General features: G+C 41.6%; 1 protein-coding gene and 1 pseudogene across 2 annotated transcripts in view; both read left to right on the forward strand.

Moving 5' to 3' along the window:
- The window catches only part of WNT7B (Wnt family member 7B), a 144,692-nt gene that overhangs the window by 51,404 nt on the left and 72,047 nt on the right, over window positions 1–21,241 (forward strand). The window lies entirely within an intron of this gene.
- Window positions 6,232–6,371, forward strand: LOC120396163 (annotated as a pseudogene).

Consider the following 21,241-nt stretch of genomic DNA (forward strand, 5'->3'; position numbering starts at 1 on the left):
ATCAGAGTTTCTTTACTGGCAAAATGTTCTGAAAAGGCTCATTGCCACTGTGAGAATGCTTGCTACCCAAAACCTAGCACTGCGTGGCACTTCAGACCAGCTGTATGTGCCAAACAATGGAAACTTCCTTAAAATTGTGGAGCTGATGGCTGAGTTTGATGCTGTACTCCAGGAGCATCTAAGAAGAGTCACCACCCAAGAAATGTACACACACTGCTACCTTGGAAAAACAATTCAAAATAGGATCATACAGTTACTGGCCACAAAAGTCAAACAGAAGATTGTGGCAGATCTGAAGTAAGCAAGATATTACTCTGTTATTCTGGACTGCACACCTGACATCAGCCATACAGAACAAATGACTTTAATGGTGCATTTTGTAACAACAACAGAACCTAATGAAAATGTCCCTGCAATGGTGACTGTCAGAGAGCATTTTCTAGAATTTATTGACATTGATGATACTACAGGAGCTGGTATGACAAATGTGCTTCTTAAAAAGCTGGAAGATATGGGAATTGCGATAGCTGACATGAGAGGTCAGGGCTACGATAATGGTGCCAACATGAGAGGAAAGAACAGAGGAGCGCAGACATGGATCTGAGAGTTAAACCCTCGAGCATTTTTTGTCCCATGCAGTTCTCATTCTTGAACTTAGTGGTCAGTGATCCAGCATCAGCTTCTAGTGAGGCTGCTGAATTTTTTAATGTAATTCAAAGCATCTATGTATTTTTCTCTGCATCAACTCATTGATGGCAAATTTTGAAGCAACATCTTGGAACATCCTCTCTTACACTGAAACCACTAAGGCTACGTCTATACTACCCGCCCGGGTTGGCGGGTAGCGTTTGACTTCTCGGAGTTCGATATATCGCGTCTCATCTAGACGGCGGTGGCGGAGTCGACGGGGGAGCCGCGGACTTCGATCCCGCGGCGTCTGGACGGGTGAGTAGTTCGAACTAAGGTAGTTCGAGTTCAGCTACGCTATTCGCGTAGCTGAACTTGCGTACCTTAGTTCGACCCCCCCACTAGTGTAGACCAGGCCTGAGTGCCACACAATGGGAAAGTTGAGTGGAGATGATAAAGCCTATCAAACACCAAGTTCGGAAGATAGATGATAACATAGTTGCCATTATGGAGGATAATGCTATGACAGGAACTGTTCATGGGAGAACAGTGGCAGAGGGAAATGGAATCACCAGAAACATGCATAACTTCAAATTTCTGTGTGGCTTAGTGTTATGGCATGACATACTGTTTGAAATAAATGTTGTAAGCAAGAGACTCCAAGGTGTTGACCTTGATATATCTGGAGCAATGGAACAACTGGACAAAGCAAAGTCATACCTACAGTCTTACTGGTCAGATGAGGAATTTCAAAACGTTCTGCAGAGTGCACAGAACTTGGCAGAGGAACTTCACACTGAAGCTATTTTCCCACCCATTCAAGAATACAAGAGTCACTGAAGAAGACGACATTTTGATTACAAGGCACAGGATAATCCCATAAGAGACCCCAAACAACAATTCAAAGTTGAATTCTTTAACCAGGTGATAGATTGTGCAATACAGTCAGTTGAAGAACGTTTCATGCAGCTCAAGGAACACAGCAATATATTTGATATGTTGTATGATATTCCAAAACTCCTCACTATACCTGAAGAAGACCTATACCAGCAATGCAGGGCACTTGAGACAGTGTTGACAAGTGATGACATGCGCAATATTGATGCAAGTGATTTAGGTGATGAACTGAAAGCCCTTTCAAGATACATTTCAGCAGGATCAACTCCAAAGGCTGTTCTGGAATATATGTGCACAAATAATATGACCACCCTCTTTCCAAATGCTTTTGTTGCTCTGTGCATATTTCTAACACTTCCTGTAACAGTTGCCAGTGGAGAATGCAGCTTCTCCAAGCTGAAGTTAACAAAAACACATCTATGCTCCACAATGACACAGGAGAGGCTGGTCAGCCTTGCAACCATCTCAATAGAGCATGAGCTGGCCAAGATTGTGGACCTTCGGGAAGCAGTTCAAATCTTTGCAACCAAGAAGGCACGGGAAGCACCACTTTGGTTATTCAACCAGATAAAAATGCCAGTGTTTACTATGCAGACAAGAAAAGTTACATTTGTTGTTCAGGTGTTTTGAAAGTTAAGTGTTACTTAAAATTTTTGAACATGGCATTTTAAGTTGTTAGTTCTCCTTTATTGGGGTAGGTAGCAGAGCAGTACCATGAGAGGAGTAGAACAGGAAGAAGGCCGAATTGAGACCTTTAAAGTTTTGGCCCAACCGAGGGAGTATGGGGGTGTCATTTGAGCTCCCCGCCTCAGGTGCCAAAATGTTGTGGGCCGGCCCTGGTGACAGGGACCCCTATCCTTCTCATTGTTCCTGCCCTGTCTGGTCCAATTAATAGATTCTTCCGTGTGTTTATTTTGATATTAAATTCACATTATGCTGCTCCAAGTTTTCAATGTGCTATAGTGAAAACATTGCAGAAGATTTCTGGGGACAGGTGGATAAGGTATTAATTGTGACTTTTGACATTCAGGAAGGTGTGGGTGGTGTTTAGGAGAGGGCAGGTGGAACTTTTGATACTGGGAATGGGCTGCATCTCTCCTTTCCTTCACCCTTCTGCACAGGAAGCAGAGACGGCTTTACATCTGAGGGAGCAGGGTTTGAATTCCTTTTTTCCCCACCTCAAAACTATAGCAGCTATTGGCCCCTCTCCATTCTGCCCCATTATCTTCCCCTTCATCCAGCAATGAGAAAAGAGCACATTGCCTGGAGATTTCTGCTCAAATTATCAGCAGCAAAATAGTTAACAACACTGACCATTTCATCAGATTTCAGGATGAGCACCCAGCTGATATAAACAGGGCAGCCCACACTTTACCCAAAACTGTTATTTCAGGCTGTTTGCAGGCTCAGGTAAATATCACCAAAACAGTTATGGTGTACTGATATTTTGAAAGGCTCGAGACTTACTTTTTAAAAAAATAAACATTTAGATTCTGGAGCACAATTATGCAGCAATTTACAACTAATTTGCAATGATGTGTCCACACAACCATATTATACATGAGGTCCTGTTGATGAGTGCCAAAACCACCAGAGACTTATGCAGACTGGTGCCAATATAATTACCATATAATAATGTCCTCTGCACATGGGGGGGGGGCCAGAGGGGGGGCAGGCCCCAAGGGGGCCCAGGGGTTAGCCCGGTCTAGGGGGTCCTAGGTCTCGGTGGCATTGGGCAGTGGGGGGGCCTTCAGTGTGGCCCAACTGAGAGCGACTGGGGAGGGCCCTCCCTCCGCTGCTGACACTGAAGACCACCCCACGCCGAGAAGCGCGCCGCAGCCGCTTCCTGCCCTGCCTCCCCCCCCCCCTGCCTCTGCTGGGTGGCAAAGAATATAGAAGAAGAATATGAAAATGCTTGAGTGAGTTTTTAAAAGTTTGATTGTTACTATTGGTCACACCCCTTCTCCCTGTAAAACCAGGTGTTTTTAGTACCACGAGTTCAGAGGCTGATCTTGTGTGTGAGCCCAATTGAATTAGCTGCTGCAATGTTGATGACTTAGCGATCAGTGCAAACCAGGAAAATTTAGTTCAGCATCATGCCAGCTAAAGTTGGTCCCAGCTACATAATGCTGAATGTGATTTATTCTGGACTACATTACCTAACTCATTTGTTTACCATCATGTTCAAACACGATTGCATTTTTAAAAATGTAAACCAGCCCCAACTATACAGGCCACAAAGGGAGTGAAAATATGTAACTAAAATAAGAACTTCTAAAATGATCTAAAGCAGCCTACCTGTAATTTATAATGTCACAATTTTAAAGTGCAATATCTCACAGTTTACCAGGTCTGGCAATAAGGGCTGTATCTCTTTGAAAGAGATAGAAGGGAATTCCCAGTAATACAACGTTATAAAGCACCCATTTCTGGCCATGATGGTTTGTGAGATATTAGACCTTAAACCTATTATTGGTCCAGGACTGAGTATTACCTCTTGACCTGGGAAATTCCACATTTTAGGGAAATATGTTTGTATGTGTTTTGGTGTTTCTAGAAGAGCTGCTTGTAGGGCTGGATTCTTAGAAGTTATCCCAGCAGACATGGATTAATGGTAGGTACATGGTAACTACAGCTGCAGTCAACAAGACTACTCAGGTGCTTAAAGTTAAAAATTTGCTTAAGTGCTTTATTGGATTAGGGCCATACTGCTCAGCACCTTGTAGAATCGAGCCTACAGCTAGGGTGGTTTATGTGTCAAGAAGCAGAAAGTTGAGTGTCATCATCAACCACTTGTAACATATTATAATTGCACTTCCCAGAGTGTGTTATTGCTGCTACAGATTGGTTTTTGTTACATTTTTCTGACTGCATCCTGACTAGTGCAGTTATGTTAGAACTCTGCACTTTCTCAGAACCTTAGACAATTAGGGTCAGATTTTCAAGAACTTAGCACTTTGGGTTCTGAACTCTTTAGAAAATCTGGTCAAAGCTGTCAGAAGGGGGGATGCTGGCCCTTATTTAGGTTTCTGAATAAGATTGGAGCTTTTTAGAAAATCTGCCCACAGCTGCAGATAGACTTAGAAATCTGTCCCTGAGCTCTTTGGAAAAATGGCCCTTTGACTCCTCCTTTCACAGTCTGTCTCAACTGGCCATCCATGCGACTAACAGAAGCCTTGTAGAAGTAATTAGCTTCAGTGGAAGCCTTGAGGATATCTCACACACATACATGCACCTATATCCATGATGCACGTTTAGATAAATGGCATAACTCAATGGCTATTAGCCAGGATGGGCAGGGATGGTGTCCTTAGCATCTGATTGCCAGGAATGGGAATGGGAATGGGCGACAGGGGATGGATCACTTGATGATTACCTGTTCTGTTCATTCCCTCTGGGGCACCTGGCATTGACCACTGTTGGAAGTCAGGATACTGGACTAGATGGACCATTGGTCTGACCTAGTATGGCCATTCTTATGTTCTTATAACACCCATTTCCACTGCCTCTGCTTACAGAGGGGACATGCCTTCCCTCTCCATCCCAGCTGGTTTTGCTCACAAGAAGTATATACCCCAATACCCACACTGGCTGTGCCTACAGATGACATGGCCCCTCACTCTCCACCCACAATTAGCTCTGCTTATGGGAGGGAGGCTAATGGGAGGAGGGGGAACACCCTTTCTCCAACAGTTCTGATTTGCAGGTGCTGTTAATTTTTTTAATTGTTTTCTATGAGTTGGGTCTGCACTTTCTACTTGCCAATACAAAGTAACCTCTTGCAGTGTCAACCTCTAGCACCAGAGGAGTTCGCTTCATCCCTGTCCCATGAACTAATCAAATAGGGAGAGGAAAGGGAAGGCTGTAAGGGTGTATATGCAGGCAGATGCCTGAATGGGACAGGAGCACCATCCCTGACCATCATGTACCAGCACCAAGAGCTAGTATCACCACTGATTCCTTAGGCACATGAAGAAGTGACATGTTACTATCCTGGAGTGCTACTGTCACATGCTACAGTGAGCACAGTTACTTCCTATGGATATGACCCAAAGCCCTAAAGATTCTCATGGACTTCAATAGACTTTGGATCAGGCCCTATCAGTTTTATGAGATTATACTTCCCCCACTAAAACATTCTTCCAGATCCTTCACTATGTGAGACCTGTCAGATTGACTGGAGATGGGGGGAGGGTGTTTCCTCTGAAAGAAAATAAACACTGCCACTTTTGCAAACTGCATAAAAGTCAAAAGCTAAGCCATAAAAGTCAGTGCATCTCTGAGATTAAACTACAGCCTGTTATTCAAATGCAGAATGCGGTGTGAAGCAGATATAGAGACGTTTGGCTATAGAAAAAGGCCCTTCTCTTCTCTTCTTAGACCACACGTTTTATGACAAGCCACCCTCCGCCTAACCAATGAAGATTAGTGACAAAAAGCAGCATTAAGAACTAGTGATATTCAAAACTTGAACAGTAGCTCAAAGTGCCCTGGACATTAGGATAGTTTGGATTCACACCTGAATCCAGAGCCGAAATCCATGGCTCAGACACATCTTTTAATGGAAACTGTGAAATCTGGTTGTCAGTCCAATAGTGACAATATGCAAAATACTCTACAGATACAGGTCCTGATCCTAAAACCATTGAGAGGGGCCAGATACAGAAAACCAAAACTGGAGAGGTAGAGAGTGTGGCTGGGCAGGAGATGAGCACTGGCAGGGGAGATACCATGATCACAAAGGTGGTTTTCCCAGGGTGAGGTTCATCCACTGCGATTTCCCCAAATGCGGGAAACTCGACTGCATAATTTGTGGTAGTTGGGGACTGCGTTCGCGCTCTCCCCTGAAAAAAATATAAAAATCATGGAGGAGCAGAAAGTTACTGTCTGAGCCATATGGGTTGTACAGATACTTATATTTACTGCAAATCATAGAATCATAGAACTGGAAGAGATCTCAAGACGTCATCTAGTCCAGTCCCCTGCACTCAAGGCAGGACTAAGTATTATCTAGACCATCCCTGACAGGTGTTTGTCCAACTTGCTCTTAAAAATCCTCAATGATGGAGATTCCACAACCCCCCTAGGCAATTTATTCCAGTGCTTAACCACTCTGACAGTTAGGAAGTTTTTCCTAATGTCTAACCTAAACTGCTCTTGCTGCAATTTAAGCCCATTGCTTCCTGCCCTGTCCTCAGAGGTTAAGAAGAACAGTTTTTCTCCCTCCTCCTTGTAACAACCTTTTATATACTTGCCAAAAAGATTTTAGAAACAACAAGCTGCTGGAGAGTTGTAAATCAACACATTTCTCATGGGTTATAGAAGAAGTAGTGAAGGAGAGAGAAAGAGGTAACAGGAGTGTACATAAGGGAAAGGTTACAGTGTGGGGTGACATAGCAGACTATGGATTAGTAGCAATTCCTTGGAAGAAGCAATAAAATTAAGTGCCAGTTCCTCCAGAATCATCATGTGATGGAATTGTTCTTGTAGCCCCTTCAAAAAAGAAAGTGCACCCATTGCTGGATCTTACAATTAAAGAATAACATCGCTCTATTTACTCTGGTACTCTTTCCATAAGCCACTCAGTTTTGCACATAATGTAGCTTCATAGGATACTTTTTTGTGGGGAGGGAAGATGGGGGGTAAATGCTGCTGAATTTTTTTATCATTATGTTGCTTTGTTTGGTTTCTATATGGCACATTTTAGGAGGTTTGCATTTTATGGTGAAAAGTTCTAACACTGTGTGTGTCATTCTGGAAACTCTAGCAATGTGGGAGTCAGTGTTTACTGTTTTCTAATTCACTGCAATATATTCCCCTTCACAAAGAACCATTTGTTATACTCTGCACTGGATGGTTGTATTGTTGTAGCGATTTATTTCTGTTCTTTCCTGGACAAATACACTATGGTGATGTAGAAAATAGTGAACATAATACCAAACTTCTTAAATACCCCTCTCTTATCAAGGTTCTCTGAATGCTACACACGCATTAAAACAGATATGAAAAAAATTAATAATAAAAATAAATCTTTGAAAGCAAGAAAGAGTAATACAATGTAGAGTATAATATAAGGATCTTCCCTTCACAGGGTTAAAGGGAGGCTTCAGTGTTACATAGACCGGGGGTAGGCCCTTACACAGGGGGTGAATTTCACTCAGACCTGTTAACGTTGCTTTAACATCATTTTCTGTTTGCAATATTAAATATATGAACTGTTCAATTTAACAAATTAATTTATTACCATGAAAGCCTGATAATTAAGGGTCTCTGATTTGGAGTCATTGGCCAAACTTTCCTGGTATTACTCTAATGACTTCACATGTTGGTTTATTTTATCTCATTTGCCTTTTGACACTTAATCCTGCTAGCCTTACTCACATGAATAGATACATAGATTTGGCCTGTTACATTGGACTCCTTTGCATTAACAATTCAATAAATGAAGTGACATATTTGGATGCCTTTGCAGGGTGAAAAAGAACTACGTTGTGTTTCATGGAGGAAATAGAAGCTTTCACAGGGCAAATTAGAGTTTTTCCACATAGCTGATGGAAAACCACTGACTGATGATTTCACACTGCAGTTTAGGGAAGACCGCATCCTGCTTATAAACTCTCAGTTAGATCCTAGCCCTTGACACCATAAGCCTTGTTATAAGAAGATATATTTGAGATAAAGACATTTGAGCATATTGTAATTTCTACAGTCAGTTATGCCACCAAGAAAGAGGAGGCCAAATCCTGTCATTTATTGGAGGGAATGGAGACCTATGGGTGTAACAAAAGAGAGCTTAAATGGTTCTTTGGTGAGAGAAAAAATAATACAGCAATTTCTGGCTTTTAAAATCAAGATAGCTTGCCTGAATTAGGCAAGGGGGAAATGAAAAGAGTGATAGCAGATACAGAATATTTCAGAATATACTGACAGTGAGAGTGGTGAGCATAGCTGGGCCAGGGATGATAGGATAAAAAACCTTTCCCCTTTCCCTTTCCCCAGCTGAGTTCAGTTCCCACTGGACAAGTATCTACATCCCAAAGCCATGCGCACAACTGTATTAAATTCCCACCCTTCTTGGCCATTTCAGCACAGCCCCAGAGACTGAATAGTCATCCTTAGAGATAATACCTCAAGGTTGTGGCTGAGGCCCATTAGGGTTGGCAATGTAGTGAAAACGTACACAGTCATTACCAGAGCAGTACTTTTCTGGTAGACAGAGGATGTCAGTCTTCAGGGCTACCATTCCTTCACAAACACTCAAAGATGGTGGGTGTCGCAGGCTACTGGGCACTATCTAATCCCTGCTGAATAAAGGGCTCTAGCAAAGCTACTCAGAGGAAAGGTAGTAAGACTGGATGCTGGAGGGAGTGGGGAGAATGCATTAGGACCCTACATCCAGGAGCCACAGAGCTGGGTTGAACCTCAGCTGGGGAGGTTTCAGTTTGCTTTCTGATTCCATTAACTTCATTTACTTTCTTTTTACAAACGCTAATGTCTGAAGACCAAGATCTTGCTAGAGGCATTTTTTTTCTCCTCCTGGGTCATTCCACCAGTTTATAATGTTTGCTTATTCTGACCTGAGACTATGATGGCAGCAGGGGGGAAAGGGGAGAAGAGTTATCACTAACTAGAGTTAACTCTAATAATTCATTAAAACACGTTAAACTTCCATTATTTTTATAGGCGACTTGTTGAATAAGAACCTCTAAGATCTTATTTCCTCTAAGTCTGCCATCTTTAGTAGTGGAGCCAGACCAATGTCCAGGTCAAACATATTCTTGTACTGGGATGTGGGCTAAAAGTTATCCTAGCATTGACTTTAATCTGGAGCCCTTTAAACTTCGGGTACCCAGGCTGGTCCAGCAGAAATACTTTAATGAAGTCTGTGACTTTAAACCGTGACATGACGAAGAAAGTAGTTTGCTGTCAGACTTGCCATGTTAGTAAGGAGAGAGTTTAGGATGTGATTGTTGTGCTCAGCCAGGTGAAAGCACAGGGACAGTTAACAAAACCAAAGAGGCAGATAGACTCAAGATCTTTTTTCTAAAAAACATGCCAGAATTTTAACAAGCATAATTAATGCAATTTAACATACAAGTAGAGATATTCACCTCATTCTGTAGTACTGTCTTACTTTTATGCTGCCAACCTGTTGATGATATACATCAGCTGACAGCTTAGTTTTAGCCTCTTGTCTAGAAGCCCCAGCTGAGACTGAGGCTTTGTTGTGACAGACAACCTATGAATACATTGCGAGAGATAGCTGCTATCCTGAAGAGAGTCTAGACAGATGAAACAGAGATTGGGAGGGAAACAAAGGCCCAAAGAACAAGAGAAGTAACTTGCCCAATGTCACACACCAAGTCAGTGGTACAGTGAGGAACAGAACCCAGCTGTCCAGATTCCCAGTTCAGCGCCCTATCCACCAGAGCACATTGCCTCCATGATAACAATGATATAATGTAGGTATCTTGCTGCCCTTGCTATTTGGCAATGTCCTGTCTACATCTTGACTGCCTGGCCACTCCTCTTTCACTTCTTTATGGTGTTTCTTGCTGGCTGGCTGTTTAAAGTATATGTTCATGATGGAGCAAGCTGTCTCCTTTTCCATGATTGTTAAAAAAAAAAATTCCAAGGGAAATTCTGCTGGGTGTTCGCTAAAAATGTTTAATTTGTTGGATGATCTGACCTATTATCTTCCAGCATTGACAGTCTAGTAATATGACATCTCATTCAGAAAGATAACACAAGTGTAAATGTGATGGAGTACATGCATCTCCCTGCCATGCAGTGTCTAAGATCAAATAAATTTTACAGCCCTGTTTAGAAGTAGGAAGTATTTAAGGGAATGTGGAGATTGGCTCCAGTGCTGTCAGCTCAACCAGAGAACTTCATCTAAGTGTGTAGTATCTGCTCATTTGTTTGGTTGTGCCTAAAGCAGTTGATGTCACACACTATGGTGCACACAGAGCTACCTAGTGGTCAAAGCAGGAGTCTGGCCTAATTTTCAGAGCAGAATCAGCAGACAGAACTGGAGGTGTGGTCAGGAGACAAGCCGAGGATTAGAGCCAGGGATCAGGACTCAACCAAAGGTTAAAGCTGGAGTCATGATCAGGAGATGAACCAGGAATCAGGAGTTCAGAAGCAGACAGGACTGGAGCTGGAGCAGAGCAGGCAAGGAATGAAGCAAGGGTTGGACAGGAAGCTGGTCTGACACAGAACATATTGAACAGCCACAATGTTGCTCTTGCTACAGGGCTTAAATGGTGATCTGGTGGCTCTTTTGACCAATCAGGGAGCACAGTACTTAGTGTGGGTAGACACAATCATCATTAAAAATCTGAATGTTTAAGTCAGGCCACAACAGCTTGCGAGAAGAAATTATTTGAAAATACTCGCTTAATACTGCAGGTGGCCAACAGAAAAATAAAAGCTATGTAGTGCAGATAACCCTGGTGGAACCTGCACTCTTATTGAACAAAACTAAGACCGTAAAGAAATACGACCAGGAATCACTGATCTAGAAACATGCTGAGATGAATGGGGATGGCGGGGAAACGGGTTCTCTCTCTCTCTCACTCTCTCAGAAGTGACCCAGGATAATTAATTCCATATCTTATTTAACTGGGAAGCCTCATCAGGCAATAGCTTATAAGGTACTTGAGGAACATGCACCTCTTTGGCATGGGGCAAGACTGTTGGAAACCAGCACTTAAACTGAGTTCAGTTTTCAGAGCTTGGGAATATTTTTTTCTTACACTGACTACAATAAGACTTGATTCTGGTGTCAGCCCATAAGTGAAAATGATAAGCTTGCACAGTGGCATGCTTAGACCTTTTAGGCTCTGTAGGACATCACTTTATTTATTCTTGTTGCTATTTTCCATTGTGACTATTTATGCTGTGGTAGTGTGTAGATGCCTCAATTGAGATTGGGGATTCATAGTGCTGAGCACTGTACGGAATAGAGGATGGCCCCTGCCTTAAACAGCTTGCAATCTGTATTTATTATTTCCACTTAAATGGAGGAAGGATGGGCATGTGGCTAAAGAACAAGACTGGCAGTCATAATATTGGTGGTAGAATGGGATTATAACCACAGATTTCCTGTTGGCGCTGGGGGAAGTCATCAATTCTGTGTGCCTCAGTTTCCAGTCTGTAAAATACATATATTTATTCCTATCTCCAAGGGGTATTGGTGCTGTGTGGATTCATTCATTAAGATTTGTAAAGATCCTCAGTAGCAGAATGCAGTAAAATTGAAAAGTATCGTTATTTTTTTTTAACTCTGCCCATGTTGGAAGCTTTATGAAACGATTGATTAAGGACATGTTAAATATTTCTTTTCCATTACAACAGTTTGGAAAGACTAAAGACTGAGAGGAAAAGGAGGCATTTCTTTCTTTGACAGACATAGGTTTGTGGGTTTGCCTCTTGCAGAATGTTTTAGTTCCAACCACTCTCCAGATGAGGGTTCAGCTGTTTGAATGTAGTGGAGCACAGTTTGACTGAGGTTTTCTGGGATGCAGAGGGTGGAAATTCATTCCATAACTTTTGAAGATAGATATTTTTCTTTAGGATGCCTGAGAAGTAAGAATAAAAGCTTCTTGAGTGGTGTGAGTCAACTTGGAAGATTCTCTCCTGTGTTTGGCTCCAATCAGAGCGCTGGTTATGGAGCCCTGATTCAGTGTTGGCCTTGGTGTGTGTTGCCATAGCCACCAGTAGAGGATTGGCCTAGCACAGCTCTGCCACCTCCCTTCCCTACTCCTCTATACCGGGGTGTAGAGCAGCTGGCTCAGGTGCCAGCTCCACAGCTTTATGCCACTGGCAAGTTCCCTTCCACCAGGGGAATTGTCTGATGGTGAATTATGAAGTTTTTCATTCTGAAGCACTGTACAAACATAGGCCATGATTCTGCAAAGACTTATACTTAATGGCAAAGACGGCACTAAACTTTACATACTGTGAGTATTCCCAAGTGACCCTAAAGTCATATACAAAACTGTATCCAGGGCTCATACCAATTCCCAGGTAAAAGCATCCAATCCTGGAGTGACAAACGTCAGCTGTTTAGCAGGGCACAGTGATAATACACAACAGCTTAGACAGGAAATGAAGAATACATTATACCGGTAAAACCTAAGGGAGATTTGGGTAGACAAATGTAATTACCTGATTTTTGCAACAGCACTACTCTTATAAAAAGTGCCAGGACAACTAGGATACCACGAGAGACCAGGGCTTCTGTTTTATCTCTCAGCCAATCAGCAACATCTTCAAAAATTACTACATGTACAATCATCCATCATCATCTAAATTCTAGCATGAAGTATGCCATAAAGACATTCCATAGCTCCAGAAAACCTTATTTTGGGTTAAGGTGGGCTTGTATTGTTCTGTTCTACAATAAAGACACTGATTCCTATCTGGAGTTTGGGAATTGGTTTGTGATGTTTCGACTGTATTGTCAGTGTAATGTACCGTATGGATTAGTTATCAGATCCTACATGAGGCTGTAGTTTTCCAAACACCCAACAATAAAACAAAACAAGGTGGTTTTCTTACCTTAGCACTTATGTAATGCAGAAAGAATGCTGTGGAATTTTTTCCCCTAGGGTGGGGGAAGTTTTGAAGCATGAAAAACACAAGAGGCCAGTTTAAGAGAGTCTAAAGTATACTTTAAGACATGGCATTAAGGTATTATTTTATAATAGCTTTTAGTGAAAGCATTCAGAACATTCACTTTTATTTGCTAAAGTTAATTACTCAACAAATAAACACGATGTACACCCACTGCATTTATTTTTTCCTTTATAACACAGATCATTAAAACATTCTTTAAATATTTTTCTTTAGGATGCCTGAGAAGTAAGAATAAAAGCTTCTTGAGTGGTGTGAGTCAACTTGGAAGACATTAGCTACTGCAGAAGGAGACTGGGGGAGGAAATATTTTGAATGGTGATTTTGCAGTTTATGGGTGCTCATGGGGTGGCCCTTTGCACACAGACAGCTTCAGTCTCACGGTCAAATTTCCACCAAAAGTTGGAGTTCTGTTGACCCTCTGAATGGGTGGCCAGCTCATCACAAAGATTTGTCTGTCAACTCAGTAGATTTGTGACGGGGTGAATGGGCCATGTTAGGGACTGAACCCATGACCTCCTAATCTTATTGCATGGGTAGTGCCTCCTAGGCTGTTCAATGGTTATTTGACCTAGACGAGCAATTTAGAAGAAAATTTGACCCATTCTAGGGATTAAGGGTTCAAGGAAATCAAAACCCAGTGTTCAAACTTACATTTAACTTCAGCTCTTAGGTAGCGCCATATCTCAATGTGACACTTTCCAACGTACCGTTTGTGTCCTGCCATTACAGTCATCTCAAGCCTAGATGCCATAGACTAAACTTTTAAACCTACAGAATGCATCTTAAGCCTTTCATGTTTGGGCTGGCAAAACTTGACTTTAACAGTGCACTTCACTCCTATGGAATAATGTAAGACATTAGTATCTAGACAGTTTAATCAGTTTAATCTTTAGCAACAATAAAATGCTTTGACATTGATTAGAAAAATGTAAACATTGGTTTAAATCTGTAAGTATTTATTTAAATGGCATTGGTAACAGGCTGCACAATGTGTTGAATAGGATATCCAGGAATGATGACATCCTGACTCCTATCTTTGCAGTGTTAAAACTGGCGAGGGAGAGAATCCAAAAATGTGCCCAATAGTTTGGATGTTTAATCCAAACTGTCTGAATCTCTTGAGTCTACAGAACTGGGATAGACAAGTAAAAGCTCTCTGAGATTTCTCACACTTTTGGTCATGGTCAGAGCCCAAAACTGAGATAAAGTTTCTCATCCCAACATGTCAAGACCTTAGAAAAGGTTCTTTTTTACTTTGTTTTGAGAGATAAAAGAAGGTTCAGTGACACTGGAGGTAAAAGATTCTTAATTTCTCTAAACCAGTTCACATACATTTCCCTTGTCAGAACAGCCTCCTCAATCATTAGCTTGAAAGATTTGAAATACTATGAGATCAAAACACCTACAAACTGATTCTGCTGTGGCTCAATGGCAAACATTTTTCTCTTAAGTAATTCTAGTGACTCAATACCTCACCAAAATTTGGTTTATATTTGCCCAGACTCTGTTTACTGTTAGAAACTAGGGTGTTTAATAGATAAAAAGTTCTTCAAATAGAATTGTTACACATAAGAGTTTTGTATTTTAAATATTAATTAATGATCTCTTCTCTCCCTGGCAAGTAATAACCTGTAGCAGACATCAGAAGCTTTCATGTGGATTTCAGGCATAGGCTATGCAATCCACATTTCCATGCACTTTGTTGTTCTCTCTCTCCTCCCTCTCCCTCCCAGCTCACCTTGCCTCCCTCCCCCTCAGCCCAACATATCAGATCAGATGCTGCAGCCCCAGAGTAGCAGCAAATAGCTCCATAATTATTGCATAACTGGCAGAAATCCCTGTTACTTGTAGTGGAACATTAAACTTCAAGATGCTTGGGGTGGGGCAAAGGACCCTCCCCCACAGAGTGGAAATACTTCAGAAGGGGCCCATTTTATTCAGCTATGGGTAGTGTTAACACTGGTGTGAAAAAGGCTCATCACAATACAAAGAACAAATGGTAACTCTTCTTTTGCCCTCCTCCTCTTCATCCCCCTGTTCTTTCCTCTCATCTATTTTCAGATTCAACCCTTTCTTTTTCCCTATTATGCCTGTAGATAAGATATAGCAGTGTTGAGGCCATGAGTTACAGTAAATATACTTATTTTTATTGTAAAAGTCATACTAATGAATTTTAAAAATCAGCTTAACCCACTTGGTGCATCTTTCAACCAATAGTGCAGTGGTTAATTAAATACAGGCAGTAATTGGCTACATCTCTCTTAATTGGGCTGGATTGTCTGCTCCTTAAAGCTGCCAGAGAGAGTCAGTACAGCAGATATTTCCCTCTGTTTAGGTGAGCTCTCCACTCATAGAAATCTAGTGGAAGTGGATCTGCTGCCTCCTGTGGAAGCTGTGCCTTCTACCTCATGTGCAAGGGGCCAGGTTGAGTGTGCTCTGGAGAGTGGCATGAATGAGATAGGAGGGTAGAGGGTATGATAGATCAGAGTTACACTGCATCCAATCCTCCTCTGGCGTAAGGTCCCAGGAATAAGTTAGAGCTGCAAAGAGGCAGCTCTAACTTATGCTGGCACGAAGCAGCCCTGAATCAGTGACTCCCTGCTGCGGCTCCTCTCCACTACATCTGAGCACAGGTTGGACGGAGTGGGAAATAAGAGCCAGTTATTCCATTCTTGTCAGTCACATTTCTCTAACTGGTATTTGTTTTTGCAGCCAGGGCGATGAAATACATTTACTGGCTGCAGTCACAAGGATTCTAAACAGGCCTCTCTATGTTCAGCTGCAGTAAATCAAGCCATTGCTCTAATACGATCAGACCGTGTATTTAGGGCTATATCTCAGATAACTCGTGGATTGAATTTCTTCCATTGCACCATTAAATCTGAGACAATCCCAGACGATCTGGGGCCAGATCCCGATCTCTCTCTAAGGAACAGGGAGCTGCAAAGGTGTCATACAGCCACCTTGCCCTATCCCACCCTCTGGCTCATGCTGATCCTAACTCTGCTGTACCAGAGGATCCAGCCCATGAAAAAGATTCCCTAAAATGGCCTCCTCTCTGGCATTTCGCTGTGAATTTTGTGTTTATTTGGTTTTGAAAGACTGTGTGCAAATATGTAATAACAACTTCCTCTGCTATTCTCTCCATGCGCGGCGATTTTGTACGCCTTACAATGGCTAGCATTATATCCTTCCTATCCTTTACAGTCTCTTGTTGTCAGTGATGCCCTGTAGTTTGGTGAAAAATGGGAACACAAGGTACCTTCCCTTCAAAGATCTGACTATCTTGTCATATTTTTACATAGCTCTTTCTTTTGAGGAGAAGTCTAGTTTAAACAGTCTCCAGCTTTTGTGATTTTATAATATTTTAACTGAGTCCATTGTTTTTTCCCAAGGCTGATTCGATTTAAATAAAATGTGTTTCTGTATAAAGCAGTGGTTCTCAACCTACCTATCACTGTGGACTGCATATACACCTCTCTGTGTGTTACATAGGCCACATCCACACACTAGATATACTACTTGTATGACCCTGAGGATGTCACATGGGTGGCAACTGTGTGCTGATTGGGCCACGAGTTGAGAATCACTGGTTTAAAAGGATGAATGCTGTTATTTGTTTAGCACCAACCATAAAGACAGACCCACTTTGAAGAGTTTACACTGGGAAATACAGACACATAGGTCTCAATCCTGAAAGGTGCTGAGCACTCTGGCATTGGTCCAGCCAAGCACTTAAGCATGTGTTTAATTTTAAGCCTCACTGATTTCATTGCTACTACTCACATGCTTAAAGTTAAGCATATGCTCTGCTATATTAGGGCTGGAGTGCTCAACACCTTGCTGAGAGGCAAAGTGACTTTCCCAAGATCACAGAGCAGATCAGTGTCAGAGCTGAGAATAGAATTCAGGTCTCCTGACTCCCAGTCCAATGCCCTTTTTAGTAGACTGTGCAACCTCCTGGGAACCCTTATCACATTCATTGAGAAATATATGAGATATTCTGTCATTGGAAAAATACAACAGAGTTTAATAGGAATGAAACCTACAGGATTCTACAGAAATCCACTACAGTCTGACACGATTTAATAGGAAATTACATCCTTTCTATAGGGTTTTTATTTTATAGGATGGTTAAAAACAATCCAAACAGAAAGGTTATAACTTTCTATTAAATTCTATGGGACTTTTCTTTAAGGTGAACCCGTAAAAGTATTGAGCTATGGATAAATGTCTTGGAGATGGGAGTGGGAAAGGACACCAAATATATGATGAATTAAAAGGAATTTAATAAAAAGATGAGAGCATCCCTAGATGAATATCTGGGATAGTTTCAGTTCTAACCTTACTGTTAACACATTCTAGTTCTCATCCAGACTCTTTTCAGCATTACTGAATCTGACCTGTACACTTATGGTCAGATGCCAGACTTGTCACATCATCTGAGTACACACTGGGGGTGAGGTGAGCAGCTCACATATTCCACACAGCCACTTTCAGTAGTGCAAGCCACCATTTTGCCTGGCTGAGCTGTGAATTCCAAACTGAAATAATATCCACTATTCCCCTTTAAATAACACTCACCCTAATACTAGCACTACAAAGGGAATAAAATAAAAAGGACATGCAAGCTCCAGCCTTAAGAGAGACAAATGACATTTAGCAGCACACAGTAAAATAGCATCCCCACTGCAAAAACACAAATAAAACTGCACCAGATGCACCATAGCAAAAAAAAAATGCATATAACTTTAGTGGTGGAGAATCTCAAAAGGATTGCCTCAAGAAGCAGCATAGAACTACTTAAGCCTTTCAATAGCTCACAGTGATTTGCAAAAGACTCAGACCCCAGACATACACCCAGCTCAGACACAGCCAGCTCAGGAAGAATAACAGAGATGCAAAATTATTATGCCTGGGCCAGAAGGCACATACAAAATCCTCTCTGGAAAAAGAAGCCCAGATGACTTCTGCTAAACCCGGGGTAAGCTCAGCCAATCAGGAACTACAAGAAATACTATGTTACTTTTACCATTGGACTTACATCACTTCAATCTTAAAATAATTTTACTGGCACTGTGTACTAAACCCAACTTGTTTGCAGAAAATCCATGAATTAAAAAAAAAAAAAAAATCCCAAAAAACAAAAAAACCCTCAAAACTATTCACTGTTTTGAATTTTGCATAGAATGTTTTGCACTGCTCCATTTATTACCCTGAATGCTCTTTCAGCTGGCAGCAATGTCACAACAGTGCTCAGTGTCTGAGTTCAGGTAACAAATCTGAAGTTTTGGGGAGTGCTTGTGGGTGCACTGAGTAACAATTAAAGCCCGGGCAGTACCCATAATCACATGAGCACCCTTGTGTACATGAGCAGTTTCATTGACCTCAACTGGATTAGTCATGCCAGCCAAGTTAAGCAGATTCTTAAATTATTGCAGGATGAGGACCTAGTTTTGCATAATTATCAAATGATTCCAATTTTATTGGATGCAGATACTGCAAACATGGGGCATAAAAGCAGTGTGCAGTTCTACTGACAACAGGTTATGATGTTGCAGGTCTAGAAACTGCAGTCTCCAAAGTTACTGAGCAGATCCTGAAAACAAAGGGACAGATTAGTGATTAGTGAACACACAGATACCTACAAAATTGTTTTATTTAAATTATAGTTTGGTTACATACTTGCTCAGAAAAAACTATGTAGCAATAACAACAAAAATCCATTTTATTATTAGTCAGTTGGATAAATAGTTATTGGAATTGTAAAAAATATTACGGAGTGTGTCTCCAATCTGTTGGATGTTATCTGCTGGGGCGCAGGGCCCCAGCTCCTTAGATATGTACGTTTTTGACATTTATTATTTGTTTATGTAGGGCCAGATTCTGATACCCTTACTTAGGATGAGTAGCAGTTTATTTCACAAATCGTCATTACTAAAGTAAATTGGACTGTTTGCGGAGTAAAGTACTCCTCAGTTTCAGTAAGCATGGCAAAATCTGGCTCATTAGGTATAATGATAGAACACCTATGTTGTTGTACGGTGACTAGACTGCAAATGTGAAAAATTGGGACAGGGGGCAGCGGGTAATAGGATCCTATATAAGAAAAAGACCCCAAAATCGGGACTGTCCCTATAAAATCGGCACATCTGGTCACCCTACACTGCACAGGGGAGTACGGACAAGCCTTCTATTTCCTAAACTTCCCTGCCCAGCTATTTAGGGCAAGAGACAATCTTCTTGTCAGCATTACCATAGAAACTGAGCATATGCTTGTACAGGATTTTTTTTATCCATCTTGTAGAATTTGATTGCAAATTATACTCTATCGGATGATCGAAAAAGGCCTTTTTTACTAGCCGTAAGCATCAGAGGAGAATATTTGTGCTACAAGAGGATTGCTGTGCTGGGAGGATGAGTGGGTGTTCCTTGGCCATTGAGGCTTCTCCCCATCTCTGAGAGTCAATGCAGAAGAGGATCTGTGTGTGAAATCCGCAAAGAGAAAAGACTGACACTGTTTACATCTGCATCACCAGCAGCAGGAGCAGAGCTGCCTTTGCACCCAATCAACAGATGTGGTTCTGTTGTTTAAATGAGCTTGTGCTTGTGTCATCATTCAGGGACTCTGGCTGTGCTAACCCACTGATAATGTCGTGTAATGGTGTTAGCTGTATAATATTGTTGTCTTAAGTGTTAGAAAAATCTTGGGAAGGCTAGAAGAACAAAGAATCCAGCATTGCGTTTAAACCAAATGCTAGAATGGTCAGAAGCCAACCAATCTGAGGCCCAGATTGTGACCTGACAGTCTGCTTCAGGAAGGATAGTGCCCAGCTATCTGACTCTGGAAGAGATCAGAGAGAGATGTGTGACTCTGGGAGTCAAAATTCATTTCTTGATTCTTCCTTACTCAAGGAAATAATCTGCTAGAGGTCTATGCCTGCAGATCAATCTAAACTGGTCTGGGCTATACTTGTTCAGTGATGGCTGATGTATTGTGCAGAGTGGAATTAAGGCTCCATCCACTCCCTCCCCAGGCTTACCCACTCCCTGCCCGGTTACATGGGATGGGGAACAGTGGAGGCTGCTTTTCTCCCAATGCAATGTAAGCTGCTCAGGGAAACAAGGTGAGGGGACCTTGCACCCCCTCTCTCCTGTGCATCAGTATATAAAGCAAGCAACAACCTTGCCTGGAATGTGATCTTAGAGCAGAGGCTACAGGGGACACAACAAACAGTGCCACTGTTTAAAACATGACAGCCACTACTGCATTAGGAATATGCCATTAAGTAAAGACAAACAGCATTACTGGTTTTTGGTTCATGCCACAACCAACAAATGAAAAACGGAATAAATCTAGACATAGTCTTCCTAGTATATTCACAGAATCAAGAAGCTAGTGGCACTGACAAAGTGAACATAATTTTTTCTCTTATTATCCTGTAAATTCAAAACCTCTGTCTCTGAGTCATCATGTTGTCAGGCAGATAGCTTGATTGGTGGCTATGTAGCAGCACAGAAACAGCAACCTCCAGCAGTCATTTAGTCCAAATTACATGTTTTGTGTGAGGTCACTTTTCTTGCTTAAAGGAAGCCCTCAGAATATAGTTTGGATGGTAACTGAAGTTTCTTGGCTGTATTTTAAAGTCACATTGATGCTGTCATCTTAACATTTTACTATGCACTGCAGATGTATCCTTCAAGTTTTCATAGAAATGTTAAAATTTCCAGAATAATGGCTCAGATCCTCAGCCGGTGTAAATCAGCTTAGCTCCATTTACTTCATATTTGCTGACTTTTACTGACAGCTGAGGATCCCGCCTAATAAGTAAAGAGCATTTACCTGAATCATCAGGTTGGAAAGGCAAGAGTATTTCAGTTCTGAATGCAGAATTCTTCTCCCATTGCATATTCAGATTCAAATATCCAGCTCTATTCACATGCCTAAAACTCCCACTGATATTAATGAGAGTTCCGGGCACATAAGAAAAGCTGAATATAGAAATCAAGATATAGTGTATGCAAGTGAGAGAAGAATTTAGCCCTAATATCTATTGCAGGGGTAGGCAACCTA

Source organism: Mauremys reevesii, linkage group 1 (genome assembly GCF_016161935.1).
Source record: "Mauremys reevesii isolate NIE-2019 linkage group 1, ASM1616193v1, whole genome shotgun sequence".
Taxonomy (NCBI): Eukaryota; Metazoa; Chordata; order Testudines; family Geoemydidae; genus Mauremys; species Mauremys reevesii.